The following is a 6,241-nucleotide window of genomic DNA, read 5'->3' as shown; positions in this document are numbered from 1 at the left end:
AAAGTGGTTCGGATCTTCCCGGTGAGAAGGGAGCCGATCTGGACCACCTTTTCATTATTCTCCCCGAACAGTGGTATCTTGGTCAACTCTTCCATCGGCTCTCCGCGCATCTGGTAATTATCGGGACGGAGGTCAGTGCCAGCGATCTGGAAAGCTTCTTTTGCGTTCTTTACTAATCTGGTGTAGTCAGCATAGCAGTTCCGAGCCTTCTCCTGATCTCCTCTAACTTCACCGACTCCCGCTTTTGTTGGGAATTTAATTTTCAGATGGGGTGTCGAAACCACGGCTTCAAGCTTGTTCAGAGCCGGGCGTCCTATAATGGCGTTATAAGTAGAGGGGACCTTCACAACCACGAACGTTTGTATAATGGTTTTCTGGCGAGGTTCGGTCCCAAAAGTTATAGGTAGGTCTATTCTTCCTTCGATGCTAATGGATCCACCAGAAAAGCCATAAATGGACCACTCGACCGGAATAAGCTTGTCTAAGCCCAAGTGCATTTCTTTAAAAGCATCGTAATGTAAGATATTGACAGAGCTTCCGGTGTCTACCATCACTTTACTTACACTGAAATTGGCGATAATAAGGCGAACGACGATCGCATCATCATGAGGGAGCAAAATATCACCATAGTCTTTTTCGGAGAATACAATTTGCCCCTCAGCGTCGGGAGATTGCCCTCGTAATTTCTTTGCAAGGCCTTCCACTGTATGAACTTGGGCGCATAAGCTTTCTGTCCAGAAACCGTCGGGCCACTCGAGGCTGGTCCTCCGGCGATTACATCAATGCTTCCTGCGAGTGTGAGGGGAGCGGCGATTCGTACATCCGGGAGTTGTTGGACCTCGGATATCTGCCTAGTTTGATCATTCCCGGCAGCCAATTGGGTCGGGATGGGGGGACCAGAGGTCTTTAGAACCTCGAATTTATAAGAAGGCCCGATATGTTTCGGGTTCGACAGATACCGGTCAATGCGCCCAAGTCCAACTAATCGTTCGATTTCATTTTTGAGATTATAACAATCTTCAATGGTATGGCCATGATCCCCGTGGAAATGGCAGTATTTACCAGTATTACGCTTTCGACCAGTGCCCTTCATCTTTGGTGGCCATTGGAGATCCTCCTTTCCCCGGATTTCATAAAGGACATTGGCAACGGATGTGTTCAATGGGGTGTAGTTACACCTGTCGAACTGTTGCGGGGGGACGCGGGTACCTGGTTGTGATTGTCGGTTATCGGACAGAGGGGGTTTGCTCTGGCCATTGTTCGAAATGGAATCCTTCTTCCTCTTCTCCGGGACCTTAGCGAGCTCCAATTCTCTCTCCATAGCGAACGATTCTTCATTGTTGACATACTTATCTGCTACCGCCATTAGTTCTTGCAGATCTCGGGGAGGGTCGATATTAAGGGCGACCTTAAGATCTCGATCGCGAATGGCCGATTTCATTGTTGCGCGCACCATTTCGTGGTTAGGATTTTTGATTTGGGATAACTCGGTCCTAAACCGACCTATGAAAGAACGCAAGGTCTCATCCTTCCCTTGGCGAAGAGCCAGGAGTGCGTCGGCCGGTTTTTTCTGCGGTCGGCTATTGGCGAAATATGTCACGAATATGGAATTAGGTCTAAGGCGATTGAACCAACTGTTCGCCCCTTTTTTCAAGTATGAAGAAAAACCGCGACACGTGATCGCATCACTAGCTCCCTTGAATTCCATCGCCCTTTTGTAAGACTGGAGGTATTCTAAGGGATCCGACGTACCGTCATAGAGATCGAGTCTTGGTAAGTCAAAATTGGGCACGAGTTGAGCTTGAGCGATGGCCTCCGTGAATGGTGATTGGATTTCATTCTCCCATTCGGTAAGGAGGTCAGGTTCATAAGGTTTCCTAACATGACGCTGCATCTCCTTTACCTGTCTCTGAAGCTCAGCGAGGAGTGCCGAGTCAGGGGTATGAATTTCGCCTCTTGAATTACGTTGCGGGTTATCCGGTGATCGGTGGGGTCTTCTTGCCTCAGTAACCCTCTGAGGGTCATTGCTTGGAGTTGTAATTGGCCGAAAAGTTAATTCCGGCGCTCGTCGGTCGTTCACATCATTATTCCCATGATCCGGCCTGGGGCTAGTGATCGAGACCGACGGTATGTGATTCACGGGCCTTCGACTGCGAGGATTTCTGCCCTCCGGAGATTCGACTTGGTCTTCTTCCAAACGCTGATCTCGCACTTGTACGATCATTGGGGGAGGATCGGCATTTCGAACTACCGGGGGAGGGGGCGGAAGGCGTTGCAGTATGTCGTGGAGGGTGGTCGAAACGTGACCTACTTGCGATGCAAGTTGATTGAACATGGTCATAGTAACTTGAGTAGTGTCGTCATCGTTGGGTGTTTCCTCCAGCACTTGATCCACGGGAATCACCGCCTGAGCTTGACTTCTAGTCAGCACTCCTTCGCCTGGTGGGTTAACTGCGGCAGATTTCGAAGTTTTTGACTTCGAGTTCGTCATGGTCCCACGGATGGCGCCAATCTGATGATACCAAAATCTGCTTTACACGATCTAGCGGTGATAGAGTTATCCATGTAAGTCACTTGCACTCACAGAGAGGTATTAAGGGTACCAGAATTATGATACTTCAATATTTAAGCTAGAAATTGGAATCTCAGGTAAATTTAAGGGAAGGAGATTAAGTACAGAAGTGTTATCAACGAAGGAGATGTGAGGGACGATTTGACTGAACCTGGTCTTCCCAAGCTGCCTACGTACCCCTTTTTTTGAGGATCAAGTCTAACGTAGTTCCATTATGAATATGAGGATCCCTTTTATAGAGAACAGAGTCCATAATAGTTAGAATCTTGCTGTTTTAGGAGTCTTTCCGAATTGGTCGACACCCCCGGGAGATAAGCTTATATCTATTTCCAATAGATATCCAATGTCCCTTAACGAGCAAGTTACTATTATGGGGCTCCTCATAGGTAGAAAGTTACCGCCTTAGGGTAGGTTGCCTTTATGAGGTGCGGTTTCCCAATTTGGACGTCACTATCTATGCGGAGGCGATAAGATCTTGTTACCTCTTTTTATAGAAACTCTTAAACCGGCTCCTCTTTCTTTGGAGGTGCCACGTGTCGTTCATCCACGGTAGATACCGATTTTACCCCCAACAGGTCCCACTTGGTCTTGGAGTGGGCCTCACTTGGAGTGGGGTATGTTGTAAATACATAAAGGCAAGAATAGGGTTTAAAAGAAGGGTTAGAGAACTTGAAAGGTTTAGAGAAGTGAAGAGAAGAGAGGAAAAATCTAAAGCAAGGAAAGAGGGGTTTTCTCTTGGGGCTCTAGGAGGATTTTTGTGGTGAAACAAGAAAATAGATCTCTCTCCTTATTCTTGGTTAATCAAGGTGGTTCTTTTACTCAATGGTAAGAGGAGAAAATATGGGCAAGAAGAGGGGTTTTTCTCTTGGGGCTCTAGGAGGGCTTTTGTGGTGAAGCAAAAGAAAGGTTCTTCATCTTGAGGGTGAGAAGAAAGGTTAGAGTAAGGCTAGAGGGGTTTTCTCTTGGGGGCTCTTGGAGTGCTTTTGTGGTCAAGCAAAAGCAAGGTTCTTCTTGGAGGTATAATCTTCTTGTTCCATTGCTCTTCTTCTCCATAGAGTTTTCTTCTTTGCAAGAGAAGCATTGTATTTGAGGGTTTTCCTCATATTTGGTGTAGAGATTTCAGGGTCGCTTCGGGGTTGCATAAAAGGTTTGAGAGAAGGGTTTTATCAGTGGATTTTACCGATAGAGGTAACATTGTACTATTGGTTCTAAATAGTGGATTTTTGTGTTGCCTTGTCCACAGAATAGTCCATTGTGGTGAACCACGCATATTCTTGTCTTCTTGTGGTTGCTTATGATTTGCTCCCTTTTTGTGGTTGTGGTTTATTTGCACATATTTTCTCCATCTTGTTGTCCAAGATCTTGGATATTTCCATGTGTTCGCCGGTGGTAGATCGACAGATGTTATTGGTGGCGGGTCTTAACGCCCAACACAACCTTCGTAGTTACCATGAATTTTCAGCATCCATTCGCCATCATGAACAACAACATGCATTAAAATTTCTCCTAATTTCCAAGGTTTCTGCTGCTGTTGGAGATGATTGCGTTCTCTTGCAAAAAAAGGGGTTTTAAGTGAAAAGAGTTTCAAGAAAATCAGCGCCTTCAATGCAAAACGGAATTGATTGAGGGGAGTTCTTTCTGAGATTCAGCCATGGCAGAAATTAGGGTTTGCAAAGAGAAAAGGGATAGAGGAGCAGAAGATGGGAAGGACAAACGAAGATGTCTGAGAAATGAGAAACATGAGGAAAAAACCACTTCTCTCTTCTCTAGCGCCAAGATCTGGCTTGAAAGACCATCAAATCCTACGGAGAGAGAGAGTGAGAGACAAATGAAAAATTGCAATTTTTGTACGCCGCTTTCCCACCCATAGCGAACTTGGACTCGGAAGCCCCCGACAACTCTGACTATGAAACCAATCACTATCTTTTGGAGTGTATGCGACTTCCCCCGTTTTGGGGTAGACGGATGGCGGGGCAGAAGCAACTTATGCGCTAATTTCCCTAATTTAGAGCTCATGGAACAACCACCACTTTTGCATTGGGGGTAAACGAATGTTTTACCCCCTATTTACCCTCACTGGAACACACCCGGCTCTATTTGGATGCTGGTAGATGTTGGGAGGATTTGGAGAAGAAGAAGTCAAAGGGAGATTAAAAGCAAATCAAAAGGAAATCAATCGACGGGGAGATTGAGAGCAAATCTCCCAGACGTTGTTTGGTTGCGTTAGGAGATGTGAAGGAGGTTTTTTGCCTTATTTTTTAAGATCTTTTTTATAGGAATTTGCTACCCACCTTCGCCGAGGCCACTTGTGCGCTTGTGGCCCATCCTTTGATGCAAAGATTGGCAGAAGTAACATGGTGAAAAGGTGGCTAGCAAAAACGAAAAACGTAATACCAAAAAATGGTAATCATTACGATTTGTGACAGAAGTACCAAGTTTGAAATGAAAAATTACCAAAAAATGGAAGCAAAGTTGGAAAATTGTGAAAATTACCAACAGGATGGGCTAACATATGACAATTACCAAAAAAAAACTACAATGAAAATTAAAAGATTATGACAATTATGGGAAAATAGAATTTGCCTGAGAAATTCTCCCCTTTTTTCTTCATTTTGGAGAAATGCGTTGAGGGAGTTTACAGGGTTCCACTTCAGCAGACAAGCGCCCGACAACCCCAGTGGTCAAACTCCCCATTTTTGCTAAATTCCAAACCGAAACAGCTTTAAGCAAATCAGTAGAACAACATTCCCTGGTATTTTTCTCCAAAAAAGGTGACCAAACAGAGCATTAGTAAAATTCCAGATTCCGTTTAAATGCCAGTGGGCCTTCCAAGCACCCTTCCATGTGCTTGTGCAAATGTTGTTCCCGAGAACACAAATAATCAACAACACCTATAGCATCAACAATAGCAGTTTTTTTTTTTCACGTACCAAAATATCCAAAAAAATTCTTTTCTTCTTCTCCATCTTCTAAAATGGAGAAATAAAAAAGAAAGGGTTAGGGTTATGGTTAATACAATTGTCATGGTTGTATTAGCAGCTTTCATGGTTGATTGCATTTTTCCAGGGTTAATAACAGTTTTAATAACAAGTTAGGATTAGAGTTAGTAACAGTTTTTCGCATGCCAAAGTACCAAAAATCTCCTTCTTCTTCCCCATCTTGTTCTCAAATGGAAAAAAGAGAGCGTAGGTTAGGGTTAGAGTTAGGAATGATAACAACTTTCGTGGTTTGGGGTTTAAATGGAAATTTCCAGGGTTAGTTGCAGTTTTAATGGCAAGTTAGGATTAGGTTTAAAAGCAGTCTCCTCATACCAATAGACCCACATATCCAATAGCAACTTTCATGGTTGATTGAGAACAAACGGTTTCTATTCAGGTGAGAACAGGCAGGAACTGTTGGATATGTAAATCATTTCGGCCGTGTTCAATGGTGAAATTCCATTAAGCAACCCAAGAGGAGGGGTAGATTGGGTTTATAAAAATTTAAGGCTAATACTTATAATTTAAAATTGCAACCACCCCTTGTTAAGTTTAGAATTGAAAACAGGCAAGATCGAAAACCCTCTTACAATGCTTGATTCACCTTTCTTCATGGGGCGAATCGATGACCCTCGTACAATTGCTTGAATAGAAACAAAGAAGAAAGCTTGATGTCTCTTGAAGGCTTGTA

The sequence above is a fragment of the Tasmannia lanceolata genome, unplaced genomic scaffold (genome assembly GCF_043159265.1).
Source record: "Tasmannia lanceolata isolate RefF3 unplaced genomic scaffold, GAP_Taslan_0.1 ptg000011l, whole genome shotgun sequence".
Taxonomy (NCBI): domain Eukaryota; kingdom Viridiplantae; phylum Streptophyta; class Magnoliopsida; order Canellales; family Winteraceae; genus Tasmannia; species Tasmannia lanceolata.
This window is presented reverse-complemented; position numbering follows the sequence as displayed.